The 18073-nt window shown below is 34.9% G+C and overlaps 2 non-coding genes across 2 annotated transcripts; both read left to right on the forward strand.

The window, feature by feature from the left end:
- The first annotated feature begins 410 nt into the window (after positions 1-410).
- Positions 411-484, forward strand: TRNAS-ACU (transfer RNA serine (anticodon ACU)). The gene has a single exon. It is a non-coding gene; the product is annotated as a tRNA-Ser (tRNA).
- Positions 485-3912: 3428 nt separating this feature from the next.
- TRNAS-ACU (transfer RNA serine (anticodon ACU)) lies at positions 3913-3986 on the forward strand. The gene has a single exon. It is a non-coding gene; the product is annotated as a tRNA-Ser (tRNA).
- The last annotated feature ends 14087 nt before the right edge of the window (positions 3987-18073 follow it).

Raw genomic sequence — 18073 nt, forward strand, 5'->3', positions numbered from 1 at the left:
ATTAAGTGGATTTTTTAAAGAAAACTATACTGTCAATATACTATTAAAACAAATTAAAATGGTAAAAGTTATTGTACTTTAAGTAAAAATAAAAGAGCAAAAATATCAATCCCAGTTTTGATTACTTAAATTAACAAAAAAAAATGCATATAGCAAAGGATAGTTTCAATCTGCCTACCTCTGGGTTATGGGCCCAGCATGCTTCCATTGCAGTACTCTGCTGCACATGTAAGTGCAAGAGATCCTGAAGCACTCAGTCATCATGGGAAAGTACCAATGTGTTTCTTCGTTGGTTGATGGAAGAAACATCTTACAAAAACTCTCCAGATTATTGACTTTTTAAAGTTTTTCTAGGAAACGTTCTAGATGTATGCTTATTAGCCTTTGTCAGTATGTACTTTTTACAAAGTGTCTCTGTGGCGCAATCGGTTAGTGTGTTTGGCTACTAACCAAAAAGTTGGTGGTTCAATCCCACCCAGGGACGTAATTGACCTTGTTATCAGATTTTGGTGATCTTTAAGTAGACAAGTCAAAATTTCAAACCCCCTGTTATGGTGTAGGGTACCTGGCCTTCTCTGATGTAATCAGAGTTAGATTTGATTCAGTGATTTTATAAAAACAGCTAGGAAGCACTATTTAGCAGTGGGTTGCAGAGAAAAAGAAATATGCTGGCAAAAAAAATCCAATTGAGTGATTAAACAGCTCTTCATTTTCTGGCTTTATTTTTATGCTAACAAATTTGTTCTCTGAAAAGTGTCCACAAAGCCAAGTCTCTGATTAACACCTTTGTAGGGATGGTTTTTCACCTATTACTAAATTAAACTTGCTTCATTGGAAAGGCAGCAAGATGCATCCTCATTTCAATTTCTACTGAAATAATACAGGTTGACACCAGGAAACATTAACGCCACTGCATCCTTGCTGCTTTCACATGTGGAAGTTTGTTTAATGTGAAAACAAGGTGATATCTAATTAGCACACAGGTAAGGAATTAAGAAAACCTTTATTTAAGGGTAAAGATGTTTCTCACAAAATCGTTGCCCCAATGCATCATTGAAATTCAAGCTGGAAAGATGATTTTAATATATCACTTGTACATTTTGTATTGCTCTTCTGGTGACAATGTAGTTTGTTTTTGTCAATTACCCTTTTAATAATAGGGTAAAGAAAATTAAGTGGATTTTTTAAAGAAAACTATACTGTCAATATACTATTCAAACAAATTAAAATGGTAAAAGTTATTGTACTTAAAGTAAAAATAAAAGAGCAAAAATATCAATCCCAGTTTTGATTACTTAAATTAACAAAAAAAATGCATATAGCAAAGGATAGTTTCAATCTGCCTACCTCTGGGTTATGGGCCCAGCATGCTTCCATTGCAGTACTCTGCTGCACATGTAAGTGCAAGAGATCCTGAAGCACTCACTCATCATGGGAAAGTACCAATGTGTTTCTTCATTGGTTGATGGAAGAAACATCTTACAAAAACTCTCCAGATTATTGACTTTTTAAAGTTTTTCTAGGAAACGTTCTAGATGTATGCTTATTAGACTTTGTCAGTATGTAATTTTTGCAAAGTGTCTCTGTGGCGCAATCGGTTAGTGTGTCCGGCTACTAACCAAAAGGTTGGTGGTTCAATCCCAACCAGGGACGTAATTGACCTTGTTATCAGATTTTGGTGATCTTTAAGTAGACAAGTCAAAATTTCAAACCCCCTGTTATGCTGTAGGGTACCTGGCCTTCTCTGATGTAGTTAGATTTGACTCAGTGATTTTATAAAAACAGCTAGGAAGCACAATTTAGCAGTGGGTTGCAGAGAAAAAGAAATATGCTGGCAAAAAAAATCCAATTGAGTGATTAAACAGCTCTTCATTTTCTGGCTTTATTTTTATGCTAACAAATTTGTTCTTTGAAAAGTGTCCACAAAGCCAAGTCTCTGATTAACACCTTTGTAGGGATGGTTTTTCACCTATTACTAAATTAAACTTGCTTCATTGGAAAGGCAGCAAGATGCATCCTCAATTCAATGTCTACTGAAATAATACAGGTTGACACCAGGAAACATTAACGCCACTGTATCCTTGCTGCTTTCTCATGTGGAAGTCTGTTTAATGTGAAAACAAGGTGATATCTAATTAGCACACAGGTAAGGAATTAAGAAAATCTTTATTTAAGGGTGAAGATGTTGCTCACAAAATCGTTGCCCCAATGCATCATTGAAATTCAAGCTGGAAAGATGATTTTAATATATCACTTGTACATTTTGTATTGCTCTTCTGGTGACAATGTAGTTTGTTTTTGTCAATTACCATTTTAATAATAGGGTAAAGAAAATTAAGTGGATTTTTGAAAGAAAACAATACTGTCAATATACTATTAAAACAAATTAAAATGGTAAAAGTTATTGTACTTTAAGTAAAAATAAAAGAGCAAAAATATCAATCCCAGTTTTGATTACTTAAATGAACAAAAAAAAATGCATATAGCAAAGGATAGTTTCAATCTGCCTACCGCTGGGTTTTGGGCCCAGCATGCTTCCATTGCTGTACTCTGCTGCACATGTAAGTGCAAGAGATCCTGAAGCACTCACTCATCATGGGAAAGTACCAATGTGTTTCTTCGTTGGTTGATGGAAGAAACATTTTACAAAAACTCTCCAGATTATTGACTTTTTAAAGTTTTTCTAGGAAACGTTTTAGATGAATGCTTATTAGCCTTTGTCAGTATGTACTTTTGCAAAGTGTCTTTGTGGCGCAATCAGTTAGTGTGCACGGCTATTAACCAAAAGGTTGGTGGTTCAATCCCACCCAGGCACGTAATTGACCTTGTTATCAGATTTTGGTGATCTTTAAGTAGACAAGTCAAAATTTCAAACCCCCTGTTATGGTGTAGGGTACCTGGCCTTCTCTGATGTAATCAGAGTTAGATTTGATTCAGTGATTTTATAAAAACAGCTAGGAAGCACTATTTAGCAGTGGGTTGCAGAGAAAAAGAAATATGCTGGCAAAAAAAATCCAATTGAGTGATTAAACAGCTCTTCATTTTCTGGCTTTATTTTTATGCTAACAAATTTGTTCTCTGAAAAGTGTCCACAAAGCCAAGTCTCTGATTAACACCTTTGTAGGGATGGTTTTTCACCTATTACTAAATTAAACTTGCTTCATTGGAAAGGCAGCAAGATGCATCCTCATTTCAATTTCTACTGAAATAATACAGGTTGACACCAGGAAACATTAACGCCACTGCATCCTTGCTGCTTTCTCATGTAGAAGTCTGTTTAATGTGAAAACAAGGTGATATCTAATTAGCACACAGGTAAGGAATTAAGAAAATCTTTATTTAAGGGTGAAGATGTTTCTCACAAAATCGTTGCCCCAATGCATCATTGAAATTCAAGCTGGAAAGATGATTTTAATATATCACTTGAACATTTTGTATTGCTCTTCTGGTGACAATGTAGTTTGTTTTTGTCAATTACCTATTTAATAATAGGGTAAAGAAAATTAAGTGGATTTTTTAAAGAAAACTATACTGTCAATATACTATTAAAACAAATTAAAATGGTAAAAGTTATTGTACTTTAAGTAAAAATAAAAGAGCAAAAATATCAATCCCAGTTTTGATTACTTAAATTAACAAAAAAAAATGCATATAGCAAAGGATAGTTTCAATCTGCCTACCTCTGGGTTATGGGCCCAGCATGCTTCCATTGCAGTACTCTGCTGCACATGTAAGTGCAAGAGATCCTGAAGCACTCAGTCATCATGGGAAAGTACCAATGTGTTTCTTCGTTGGTTGATGGAAGAAACATCTTACAAAAACTCTCCAGATTATTGACTTTTTAAAGTTTTTCTAGGAAACGTTCTAGATGTATGCTTATTAGCCTTTGTCAGTATGTACTTTTTACAAAGTGTCTCTGTGGCGCAATCGGTTAGTGTGTTTGGCTACTAACCAAAAAGTTGGTGGTTCAATCCCACCCAGGGACGTAATTGACCTTGTTATCAGATTTTGGTGATCTTTAAGTAGACAAGTCAAAATTTCAAACCCCCTGTTATGGTGTAGGGCAGGCCTGGCCAACCTGTGGCTCTCCAGCTGTTGTAAAACTACAAGTCCCATCATGCTTTGCTACAGTTTTGCTATTAGGGAAGGCTAAAACTGTGGCAGGGCATGCTGGGATGTGTAGTTTCACAACATCTGGAGAGCCACAGGTTGGCCAGGCCTGGTGTAGGGTACCTGGCCTTCTCTGATGTAATCAGAGTTAGATTTGATTCAGTGATTTTATAAAAACAGCTAGGAAGCACTATTTAGCAGTGGGTTGCAGAGAAAAAGAAATATGCTGGCAAAAAAAATCCAATTGAGTGATTAAACAGCTCTTCATTTTCTGGCTTTATTTTTATGCTAACAAATTTGTTCTCTGAAAAGTGTCCACAAAGCCAAGTCTCTGATTAACACCTTTGTAGGGATGGTTTTTCACCTATTACTAAATTAAACTTGCTTCATTGGAAAGGCAGCAAGATGCATCCTCATTTCAATTTCTACTGAAATAATACAGGTTGACACCAGGAAACATTAACGCCACTGCATCCTTGCTGCTTTCACATGTGGAAGTTTGTTTAATGTGAAAACAAGGTGATATCTAATTAGCACACAGGTAAGGAATTAAGAAAACCTTTATTTAAGGGTAAAGATGTTTCTCACAAAATCGTTGCCCCAATGCATCATTGAAATTCAAGCTGGAAAGATGATTTTAATATATCACTTGTACATTTTGTATTGCTCTTCTGGTGACAATGTAGTTTGTTTTTGTCAATTACCCTTTTAATAATAGGGTAAAGAAAATTAAGTGGATTTTTTAAAGAAAACTATACTGTCAATATACTATTCAAACAAATTAAAATGGTAAAAGTTATTGTACTTAAAGTAAAAATAAAAGAGCAAAAATATCAATCCCAGTTTTGATTACTTAAATTAACAAAAAAAATGCATATAGCAAAGGATAGTTTCAATCTGCCTACCTCTGGGTTATGGGCCCAGCATGCTTCCATTGCAGTACTCTGCTGCACATGTAAGTGCAAGAGATCCTGAAGCACTCACTCATCATGGGAAAGTACCAATGTGTTTCTTCATTGGTTGATGGAAGAAACATCTTACAAAAACTCTCCAGATTATTGACTTTTTAAAGTTTTTCTAGGAAACGTTCTAGATGTATGCTTATTAGACTTTGTCAGTATGTAATTTTTGCAAAGTGTCTCTGTGGCGCAATCGGTTAGTGTGTCCGGCTACTAACCAAAAGGTTGGTGGTTCAATCCCAACCAGGGACGTAATTGACCTTGTTATCAGATTTTGGTGATCTTTAAGTAGACAAGTCAAAATTTCAAACCCCCTGTTATGCTGTAGGGTACCTGGCCTTCTCTGATGTAGTTAGATTTGACTCAGTGATTTTATAAAAACAGCTAGGAAGCACAATTTAGCAGTGGGTTGCAGAGAAAAAGAAATATGCTGGCAAAAAAAATCCAATTGAGTGATTAAACAGCTCTTCATTTTCTGGCTTTATTTTTATGCTAACAAATTTGTTCTTTGAAAAGTGTCCACAAAGCCAAGTCTCTGATTAACACCTTTGTAGGGATGGTTTTTCACCTATTACTAAATTAAACTTGCTTCATTGGAAAGGCAGCAAGATGCATCCTCAATTCAATGTCTACTGAAATAATACAGGTTGACACCAGGAAACATTAACGCCACTGTATCCTTGCTGCTTTCTCATGTGGAAGTCTGTTTAATGTGAAAACAAGGTGATATCTAATTAGCACACAGGTAAGGAATTAAGAAAATCTTTATTTAAGGGTGAAGATGTTGCTCACAAAATCGTTGCCCCAATGCATCATTGAAATTCAAGCTGGAAAGATGATTTTAATATATCACTTGTACATTTTGTATTGCTCTTCTGGTGACAATGTAGTTTGTTTTTGTCAATTACCATTTTAATAATAGGGTAAAGAAAATTAAGTGGATTTTTGAAAGAAAACAATACTGTCAATATACTATTAAAACAAATTAAAATGGTAAAAGTTATTGTACTTTAAGTAAAAATAAAAGAGCAAAAATATCAATCCCAGTTTTGATTACTTAAATGAACAAAAAAAAATGCATATAGCAAAGGATAGTTTCAATCTGCCTACCGCTGGGTTTTGGGCCCAGCATGCTTCCATTGCTGTACTCTGCTGCACATGTAAGTGCAAGAGATCCTGAAGCACTCACTCATCATGGGAAAGTACCAATGTGTTTCTTCGTTGGTTGATGGAAGAAACATTTTACAAAAACTCTCCAGATTATTGACTTTTTAAAGTTTTTCTAGGAAACGTTTTAGATGAATGCTTATTAGCCTTTGTCAGTATGTACTTTTGCAAAGTGTCTTTGTGGCGCAATCAGTTAGTGTGCACGGCTATTAACCAAAAGGTTGGTGGTTCAATCCCACCCAGGCACGTAATTGACCTTGTTATCAGATTTTGGTGATCTTTAAGTAGACAAGTCAAAATTTCAAACCCCCTGTTATGGTGTAGGGTACCTGGCCTTCTCTGATGTAATCAGAGTTAGATTTGATTCAGTGATTTTATAAAAACAGCTAGGAAGCACTATTTAGCAGTGGGTTGCAGAGAAAAAGAAATATGCTGGCAAAAAAAATCCAATTGAGTGATTAAACAGCTCTTCATTTTCTGGCTTTATTTTTATGCTAACAAATTTGTTCTCTGAAAAGTGTCCACAAAGCCAAGTCTCTGATTAACACCTTTGTAGGGATGGTTTTTCACCTATTACTAAATTAAACTTGCTTCATTGGAAAGGCAGCAAGATGCATCCTCATTTCAATTTCTACTGAAATAATACAGGTTGACACCAGGAAACATTAACGCCACTGCATCCTTGCTGCTTTCACATGTGGAAGTTTGTTTAATGTGAAAACAAGGTGATATCTAATTAGCACACAGGTAAGGAATTAAGAAAACCTTTATTTAAGGGTAAAGATGTTTCTCACAAAATCGTTGCCCCAATGCATCATTGAAATTCAAGCTGGAAAGATGATTTTAATATATCACTTGTACATTTTGTATTGCTCTTCTGGTGACAATGTAGTTTGTTTTTGTCAATTACCCTTTTAATAATAGGGTAAAGAAAATTAAGTGGATTTTTTAAAGAAAACTATACTGTCAATATACTATTCAAACAAATTAAAATGGTAAAAGTTATTGTACTTCAAGTAAAAATAAAAGAGCAAAAATATCAATCCCAGTTTTGATTACTTAAATTAACAAAAAAAATGCATATAGCAAAGGATAGTTTCAATCTGCCTACCTCTGGGTTATGGGCCCAGCATGCTTCCATTGCAGTACTCTGCTGCACATGTAAGTGCAAGAGATCCTGAAGCATTCACTCATCATGGGAAAGTACCAATGTGTTTCTTCATTGGTTGATGGAAGAAACATCTTACAAAAACTCTCCAGATTATTGACTTTTTAAAGTTTTTCTAGGAAACGTTCTAGATGTATGCTTATTAGACTTTGTCAGTATGTACTTTTTGCAAAGTGTCTCTGTGGCGCAATCGGTTAGTGTGTCCGGCTACTAACCAAAAGGTTGGTGGTTCAATCCCAACCAGGGACGTAATTGACCTTGTTATCAGATTTTGGTGATCTTTAAGTAGACAAGTCAAAATTTCAAACCCCCTGTTATGCTGTAGGGTACCTGGCCTTCTCTGATGTAGTTAGATTTGACTCAGTGATTTTATAAAAACAGCTAGGAAGCACAATTTAGCAGTGGGTTGCAGAGAAAAAGAAATATGCTGGCAAAAAAAATCCAATTGAGTGATTAAACAGCTCTTCATTTTCTGGCTTTATTTTTATGCTAACAAATTTGTTCTTTGAAAAGTGTCCACAAAGCCAAGTCTCTGATTAACACCTTTGTAGGGATGGTTTTTCACCTATTACTAAATTAAACTTGCTTCATTGGAAAGGCAGCAAGATGCATCCTCAATTCAATGTCTACTGAAATAATACAGGTTGACACCAGGAAACATTAACGCCACTGTATCCTTGCTGCTTTCTCATGTGGAAGTCTGTTTAATGTGAAAACAAGGTGATATCTAATTAGCACACAGGTAAGGAATTAAGAAAATCTTTATTTAAGGGTGAAGATGTTGCTCACAAAATCGTTGCCCCAATGCATCATTGAAATTCAAGCTGGAAAGATGATTTTAATATATCACTTGTACATTTTGTATTGCTCTTCTGGTGACAATGTAGTTTGTTTTTGTCAATTACCATTTTAATAATAGGGTAAAGAAAATTAAGTGGATTTTTGAAAGAAAACAATACTGTCAATATACTATTAAAACAAATTAAAATGGTAAAAGTTATTGTACTTTAAGTAAAAATAAAAGAGCAAAAATATCAATCCCAGTTTTGATTACTTAAATGAACAAAAAAAAATGCATATAGCAAAGGATAGTTTCAATCTGCCTACCGCTGGGTTTTGGGCCCAGCATGCTTCCATTGCTGTACTCTGCTGCACATGTAAGTGCAAGAGATCCTGAAGCACTCACTCATCATGGGAAAGTACCAATGTGTTTCTTCGTTGGTTGATGGAAGAAACATTTTACAAAAACTCTCCAGATTATTGACTTTTTAAAGTTTTTCTAGGAAACGTTTTAGATGAATGCTTATTAGCCTTTGTCAGTATGTACTTTTGCAAAGTGTCTTTGTGGCGCAATCAGTTAGTGTGCACGGCTATTAACCAAAAGGTTGGTGGTTCAATCCCACCCAGGCACGTAATTGACCTTGTTATCAGATTTTGGTGATCTTTAAGTAGACAAGTCAAAATTTCAAACCCCCTGTTATGGTGTAGGGTACCTGGCCTTCTCTGATGTAATCAGAGTTAGATTTGATTCAGTGATTTTATAAAAACAGCTAGGAAGCACTATTTAGCAGTGGGTTGCAGAGAAAAAGAAATATGCTGGCAAAAAAAATCCAATTGAGTGATTAAACAGCTCTTCATTTTCTGGCTTTATTTTTATGCTAACAAATTTGTTCTCTGAAAAGTGTCCACAAAGCCAAGTCTCTGATTAACACCTTTGTAGGGATGGTTTTTCACCTATTACTAAATTAAACTTGCTTCATTGGAAAGGCAGCAAGATGCATCCTCATTTCAATTTCTACTGAAATAATACAGGTTGACACCAGGAAACATTAACGCCACTGCATCCTTGCTGCTTTCACATGTGGAAGTTTGTTTAATGTGAAAACAAGGTGATATCTAATTAGCACACAGGTAAGGAATTAAGAAAACCTTTATTTAAGGGTAAAGATGTTTCTCACAAAATCGTTGCCCCAATGCATCATTGAAATTCAAGCTGGAAAGATGATTTTAATATATCACTTGTACATTTTGTATTGCTCTTCTGGTGACAATGTAGTTTGTTTTTGTCAATTACCCTTTTAATAATAGGGTAAAGAAAATTAAGTGGATTTTTTAAAGAAAACTATACTGTCAATATACTATTCAAACAAATTAAAATGGTAAAAGTTATTGTACTTCAAGTAAAAATAAAAGAGCAAAAATATCAATCCCAGTTTTGATTACTTAAATTAACAAAAAAAATGCATATAGCAAAGGATAGTTTCAATCTGCCTACCTCTGGGTTATGGGCCCAGCATGCTTCCATTGCAGTACTCTGCTGCACATGTAAGTGCAAGAGATCCTGAAGCATTCACTCATCATGGGAAAGTACCAATGTGTTTCTTCATTGGTTGATGGAAGAAACATCTTACAAAAACTCTCCAGATTATTGACTTTTTAAAGTTTTTCTAGGAAACGTTCTAGATGTATGCTTATTAGACTTTGTCAGTATGTACTTTTTGCAAAGTGTCTCTGTGGCGCAATCGGTTAGTGTGTCCGGCTACTAACCAAAAGGTTGGTGGTTCAATCCCAACCAGGGACGTAATTGACCTTGTTATCAGATTTTGGTGATCTTTAAGTAGACAAGTCAAAATTTCAAACCCCCTGTTATGCTGTAGGGTACCTGGCCTTCTCTGATGTAGTTAGATTTGACTCAGTGATTTTATAAAAACAGCTAGGAAGCACAATTTAGCAGTGGGTTGCAGAGAAAAAGAAATATGCTGGCAAAAAAAATCCAATTGAGTGATTAAACAGCTCTTCATCTTCTGGCTTTATTTTTATGCTAACAAATTTGTTCTTTGAAAAGTGTCCACAAAGCCAAGTCTCTGATTAACACCTTTGTAGGGATGGTTTTTCACCTATTACTAAATTAAACTTGCTTCATTGGAAAGGCAGCAAGATGCATCCTCAATTCAATGTCTACTGAAATAATACAGGTTGACACCAGGAAACATTAACGCCACTGTATCCTTGCTGCTTTCTCATGTGGAAGTCTGTTTAATGTGAAAACAAGGTGATATCTAATTAGCACACAGGTAAGGAATTAAGAAAATCTTTATTTAAGGGTGAAGATGTTGCTCACAAAATCGTTGCCCCAATGCATCATTGAAATTCAAGCTGGAAAGATGATTTTAATATATCACTTGTACATTTTGTATTGCTCTTCTGGTGACAATGTAGTTTGTTTTTGTCAATTACCATTTTAATAATAGGGTAAAGAAAATTAAGTGGATTTTTGAAAGAAAACAATACTGTCAATATACTATTAAAACAAATTAAAATGGTAAAAGTTATTGTACTTTAAGTAAAAATAAAAGAGCAAAAATATCAATCCCAGTTTTGATTACTTAAATGAACAAAAAAAAATGCATATAGCAAAGGATAGTTTCAATCTGCCTACCGCTGGGTTTTGGGCCCAGCATGCTTCCATTGCTGTACTCTGCTGCACATGTAAGTGCAAGAGATCCTGAAGCACTCACTCATCATGGGAAAGTACCAATGTGTTTCTTCGTTGGTTGATGGAAGAAACATTTTACAAAAACTCTCCAGATTATTGACTTTTTAAAGTTTTTCTAGGAAACGTTTTAGATGAATGCTTATTAGCCTTTGTCAGTATGTACTTTTGCAAAGTGTCTTTGTGGCGCAATCAGTTAGTGTGCACGGCTATTAACCAAAAGGTTGGTGGTTCAATCCCACCCAGGGACGTAATTGACCTTGTTATCAGATTTTGGTGATCTTTAAGTAGACAAGTCAAAATTTCAAATCTCCCTGTTCTGGTGTAGGGTACCTGGCCTTCTCTGATGTAATCAGAGTTAGATTTGATTCAGTGATTTTATAAAAACAGCTAGGAAGCACAATTTAGCAGGGGGTTGCAGAGACAAAGAAATATGCTGGCAAAAAAAATCCAATTGAGTGATTAAACAGCTCTTCATTTTCTGGCTTTATTTTTATACTAACAAATTTGTTCTCTGAAAAGTGTCCACAAAGCCAAGTCTCTGATTAACACCTTTGTAGGGATGGTTTTTCACCTATTACTAAATTAAACTTGCTTCATTGGAAAGGCAGCAAGATGCATCCTCATTTCAATTTCTACTGAAATAATACAGGTTGACACCAGGAAACATTAACGCCACTGCATCCTTGCTGCTTTCTCATGTGGAAGTTTGTTTAATGTGAAAACAAGGTGATATCTAATTAGCACACAGGTAAGGAATTAAGAAAATCTTTATTTAAGGGTGAAGATGTTTCTCACAAAATCGTTGCCCCAATGCATCATTGAAATTCAAGCTGGAAAGATGATTTTAATATATCACTTGTACATTTTGTATTGCTCTTCTGGTGACAATGTAGTTTGTTTTTGTCAATTACCCTTTTAATAATAGGGTAAAGAAAATTAAGTGGATTTTTTAAAGAAAACTATACTGTCAATATACTATTCAAACAAATTAAAATGGTAAAAGTTATTGTACTTCAAGTAAAAATAAAAGAGCAAAAATATCAATCCCAGTTTTGATTACTTAAATTAACAAAAAAAAAATGCATATAGCAAAGGATAGTTTCAATCTGCCTACCTCTGGGTTATGGGCCCAGCATGCTTCCATTGCAGTACTCTGCTGCACATGTAAGTGCAAGAGATCCTGAAGCACTCAGTCATCATGGGAAAGTACCAATGTGTTTCTTCGTTGGTTGATGGAAGAAACATCTTACAAAAACTCTCCAGATTATTGACTTTTTAAAGTTTTTCAGGAAACGTTCTAGATGTATGCTTATTAGCCTTTGTCAGTATGTACTTTTTACAAAGTGACTCTGTGGCGCAATCGGTTAGTGTGTCTGGCTACTAACCAAAAGGTTGGTGGTTCAATCCCACCCAGGGACGTAATTGACCTTGTTATCAGATTTTGGTGATCTTTAAGTAGACAAGTCAAAATTTCAAACCCCCTGTTATGGTGTAGGGTACCTGGCCTTCTCTGATGTAATCAGAGTTAGATTTGATTCAGTGATTTTATAAAAACAGCTAGGAAGCACAATTTAGCAGTGGGTTGCAGAGAAAAAGAAATATGCTGGCAAAAAAAATCCAATTGAGTGATTAAACAGCTCTTCATTTTCTGGCTTTATTTTTATGCTAACAAATTTGTTCTTTGAAAAGTGTCCACAAAGCCAAGTCTCTGATTAACACCTTTGTAGGGATGGTTTTTCACCTATTACTAAATTAAACTTGCTTCATTGGAAAGGCAGCAAGATGCATCCTTAATTCAATGTCTACTGAAATAATACAGGTTGACACCAGGAAACATTAACGCCACTGTATCCTTGCTGCTTTCTCATGTGGAAGTCTGTTTAATGTGAAAACAAGGTGATATCTAATTAGCACACAGGTAAGGAATTAAGAAAATCTTTATTTAAGGGTGAAGATGTTTCTCACAAAATCGTTGCCCCAATGCATCATTGAAATTCAAGCTGGAAAGATGATTTTAATATATCACTTGTACATTTTGTATTGCTCTTCTGGTGGCAATGTAGTTTGTTTTTGTCAATTACCATTTTAATAATAGGGTAAAGAAAATTAAGTGGATTTTTGAAAGAAAACAATACTGTCAATATACTATTAAAACAAATTAAAATGGTAAAAGTTATTGTACTTTAAGTAAAAATAAAAGAGCAAAAATATCAATCCCAGTTTTGATTACTTAAATTAACAAAAAAAAATGCATATAGCAAAGGATAGTTTCAATCTGCCTACCTCTGGGTTATGGGCCCAGCATGCTTCCATTGCAGTACTCTGCTGCACATGTAAGTGCAAGAGATCCTGAAGCACTCACTCATCATGGGAAAGTACCAATGTGTTTCTTCGTTGGTTGATGGAAGAAACATCTTACAAAAACTCTCCAGATTATTGACTTTTTAAAGTTTTTCTAGGAAACGTTCTAGATGTATGCTTATTAGCCTTTGTCAGTATGTACTTTTTGCAAAGTGTCTCTGTAGCGCAATCAGCTAGTGTGTCCGGCTACTAACCGAAAGGTTGGTGGTTCAATCCCAACCAGGGACGTAATTGACCTTGTTATCAGATTTTGGTGATCTTTAAGTAGACAAGTCAAAATTTCAAACCCCCTGTTATGGTGTAGGGTACCTGGCCTTCTCTGATGTAATTAGATTTGATTCATTGATTTTATAAAAACAGCTAGAAAGCACAATTTAGCAGTGGGTTGCAGAGAAAAAGAAATATGCTGGCAAAAAAATCCAATTGAGTGATTAAACAGCTCTTCATTTTCTGGCTTTATTTTTATGCTAACAAATTTGTTCTCTGAAAAGTGTCCACAAAGCCAAGTCTCTGATTAACACCTTTGTAGGGATGGTTTTTCACCTATTACTAAATTAAACTTGCTTCATTGGAAAGGCAGCAAGATGCATCCTCATTTCAATGTCTACTGAAATAATACAGGTTGACACCAGGAAACATTAACGCCACTGTATCCTTGCTGCTTTCTCATGTGGAAGTCTGTTTAATGTGAAAACAAGGTGATATCTAATTAGCACACAGGTAAGGAATTAAGAAAATCTTTATTTAAGGGTGAAGATGTTTCTCACAAAATCGTTGCCCCAATGCATCATTGAAATTCAAGCTGGAAAGATGATTTTAATATATCACTTGTACATTTTGTATTGCTCTTCTGGTGGCAATGTAGTTTGTTTTTGTCAATTACCATTTTAATAATAGGGTAAAGAAAATTAAGTGGATTTTTGAAAGAAAACAATACTGTCAATATACTATTAAAACAAATTAAAATGGTAAAAGTTATTGTACTTTAAGTAAAAATAAAAGAGCAAAAATATCAATCCCAGTTTTGATTACTTAAATTAACAAAAAAAAATGCATATAGCAAAGGATAGTTTCAATCTGCCTACCTCTGGGTTATGGGCCCAGCATGCTTCCATTGCAGTACTCTGCTGCACATGTAAGTGCAAGAGATCCTGAAGCACTCACTCATCATGGGAAAGTACCAATGTGTTTCTTCGTTGGTTGATGGAAGAAACATCTTACAAAAACTCTCCAGATTATTGACTTTTTAAAGTTTTTCTAGGAAACGTTCTAGATGTATGCTTATTAGCCTTTGTCAGTATGGACTTTTTGCAAAGTGTCTCTGTAGCGCAATCAGCTAGTGTGTCCGGCTACTAACCAAAAGGTTGGTGGTTCAATCCCAACCAGGGACGTAATTGACCTTGTTATCAGATTTTGGTGATCTTTAAGTAGACAAGTCAAAATTTCAAACCCCCTGTTATGGTGTAGGGTACCTGGCCTTCTCTGATGTAATTAGATTTGATTAATTGATTTTATAAAAACAGCTAGAAAGCACAATTTAGCAGTGGGTTGCAGAGAAAAAGAAATATGCTGGCAAAAAAATCCAATTGAGTGATTAAACAGCTCTTCATTTTCTGGCTTTATTTTTATGCTAACAAATTTGTTCTCTGAAAAGTGTCCACAAAGCCAAGTCTCTGATTAACACCTTTGTAGGGATGGTTTTTCACCTATTACTAAATTAAACTTGCTTCATTGGAAAGGCAGCAAGATGCATCCTCATTTCAATGTCTACTGAAATAATACAGGTTGACACCAGGAAACATTAACGCCTCTGCATCCTTGCTGCTTTCTCATGTAGAAGTCTGTTTAATGTGAAAACAAGGTGATATCTAATTAGCACACAGGTAAGGAATTAAGAAAATCTTTATTTAAGGGTGAAGATGTTTCTCACAAAATCGTTGCCCCAATGCATCATTGAAATTCAAGCTGGAAAGATGATTTTAATATATCACTTGTACATTTTGTATTGCTCTTCTGGTGACAATGTAGTTTGTTTTTGTCAATTACCCTTTTAATAATAGGGTAAAGAAAATTAAGTGGATTTTTTAAAGAAAACTATACTGTCAATATACTATTCAAACAAATTAAAATGGTAAAAGTTATTGTACTTCAAGTAAAAATAAAAGAGCAAAAATATCAATCCCAGTTTTGATTACTTAAATTAACAAAAAAAAATGCATATAGCAAAGGATAGTTTCAATCTGCCTACCTCTGGGTTATAGGCCCAGCATGCTTCCATTGCAGTACTCTGCTGCACATGTAAGTGCAAGTGATCCTGAAGCACTCAGTCATCATGGGAAAGTACCAATGTGTTTCTTCGTTGGTTGATGGAAGAAACATCTTACAAAAACTCTCCAGATTATTGACTTTTTAAAGTTTTTCTAGGAAACGTTCTAGATGTATGCTTATTAGCCTTTGTCAGAATGTACTTTTTGCAAAGTGTCTCTGTGGCGCAATCGGTTAGTGTGTCCGGCTACTAACCAAAAGGTTGGTGGTTCAATCCCACCCAGGGACGTAACTGACCTTGTTATCAGATTTTGGTGATCTTTAAGTAGACAAGTCAAAATTTCAAACCCCCTGTTATGGTGTAGGGTACCTGGCCTTCTCTGATGTAATCAGAGTTAGATTTGATTCATTGATTTTATAAAAACAGCTAGGAAGCACAATTTAGCAGTGGGTTGCAGAGAAAAAGAAATATGCTGGCAAAAAAAATCCAATTGAGTGATTAAACAGCTCTTCATTTCTGGCTTTATTTTTATGCTAACAAATTTGTTCTCTGAAAAGTGTCCACAAAGCCAAGTCTCTGATTAACACCTTTGTAGGGATGGTTTTTCACCTATTACTAAATTAAACTTGCTTCATTGGAAAGGCAGCAAGATGCATCCTCATTTCAATGTCTACTGAAATAATACAGGTTGACACCAGGAAACATTAACGCCACTGCATCCTTGCTGCTTTCTCATGTAGAAGTCTGTTTAATGTGAAAACAAGGTGATATCTAATTAGCACACAGGTAAGGAATTAAGAAAATCTTTATTTAAGGGTGAAGATGTTTCTCACAAAATCGTTGCCCCAATGCATCATTGAAATTCAAGCTGGAAAGATGATTTTAATATATCACTTGTACATTTTGTATTGCTCTTCTGGTGACAATGTAGTTTGTTTTTGTCAATTACCCTTTTAATAATAGGGTAAAGAAAATTAAGTGGATTTTTTAAAGAAAACTATACTGTCAATATACTATTAAAACAAATTAAAATGGTAAAAGTTATTGTACTTTAAGAAAAAATAAAAGAGCAAAAATATCAATCCCAGTTTTGATTACTTAAATTAACAAAAAAAAAAGCATATAGCAAAGGATAGTTTCAATCTGCCTACCTCTGGGTTATGGGCCCAGCATGCTTCCATTGCAGTACTCTGCTGCACATGTAAGTGCAAGAGATCCTGAAGCACTCAGTCATCATGGGAAAGTACCAATGTGTTTCTTCGTTGGTTGATGGAAGAAACATCTTACAAAAACTCTCCAGATTATTGACTTTTTAAAGTTTTTCTAGGAAACGTTCTAGATGTATGCTTATTAGCCTTTGTCAGTAAGTACCTTTTGCAAAGTGTCTCTGTGGCGCAATCGGTTAGTGTGTCCGGCTACTAACCAAAAGGTTGGTGGTTCAATCCAACCCAGGGACGTAATTGACCTTGTTATCAAATTTTGGTGATCTTTAAGTAGACAAGTCAAAATTTCAAACCCCCTGTTATGGTGTAGGGTACCTGGCCTTCTCTGATGTAATTAGATTTGATTCATTGATTTTATAAAAACAGCTAGAAAGCACAATTTAGCAGTGGGTTGCAGAGAAAAAGAAATATGCTGGCAAAAAAATCCAATTGAGTGATTAAACAGCTCTTCATTTTCTGGCTTTATTTTTATGCTAACAAATTTGTTCTCTGAAAAGTGTCCACAAAGCCAAGTCTCTGATTAACACCTTTGTAGGGATGGTTTTTCACCTATTACTAAATTAAACTTGCTTCATTGGAAAGGCAGCAAGATGCATCCTCATTTCAATGTCTACTGAAATAATACAGGTTGACACCAGGAAACATTAACGCCACTGCATCCTTGCTGCTTTCTCATGTAGAAGTCTGTTTAATGTGAAAACAAGGTGATATCTAATTAGCACACAGGTAAGGAATTAAGAAAATCTTTATTTAAGGGTGAAGATGTTTCTCACAAAATCGTTGCCCCAATGCATCATTGAAATTCAAGCTGGAAAGATGATTTTAATATATCACTTGTACATTTTGTATTGCTCTTCTGGTGACAATGTAGTTTGTTTTTGTCAATTACCCTTTTAATAATAGGGTAAAGAAAATTAAGTGGATTTTTTAAAGAAAACTATACTGTCAATATACTATTCAAACAAATTAAAATGGTAAAAGTTATTGTACTTCAAGTAAAAATAAAAGAGCAAAAATATCAATCCCAGTTTTGATTACTTAAATTAACAAAAAAAAATGCATATAGCAAAGGATAGTTTCAATCTGCCTACCTCTGGGTTATGGGCCCAGCATGCTTCCATTGCAGTACTCTGCTGCACATGTAAGTGCAAGTGATCCTGAAGCACTCAGTCATCCTGGGAAAGTACCAATGTGTTTCTTCGTTGGTTGATGGAAGAAACATCTTACAAAAACTCTCCAGATTATTGACTTTTTAAAGTTTTTCTAGGAAACATTCTAGATGTATGCTTATTAGCCTTTGTCAGAATGTACTTTTTGCAAAGT

This window comes from Pseudophryne corroboree, unplaced genomic scaffold (genome assembly GCF_028390025.1).
Source record: "Pseudophryne corroboree isolate aPseCor3 unplaced genomic scaffold, aPseCor3.hap2 scaffold_583, whole genome shotgun sequence".
NCBI lineage: Eukaryota > Metazoa > Chordata > Amphibia > Anura > Myobatrachidae > Pseudophryne > Pseudophryne corroboree.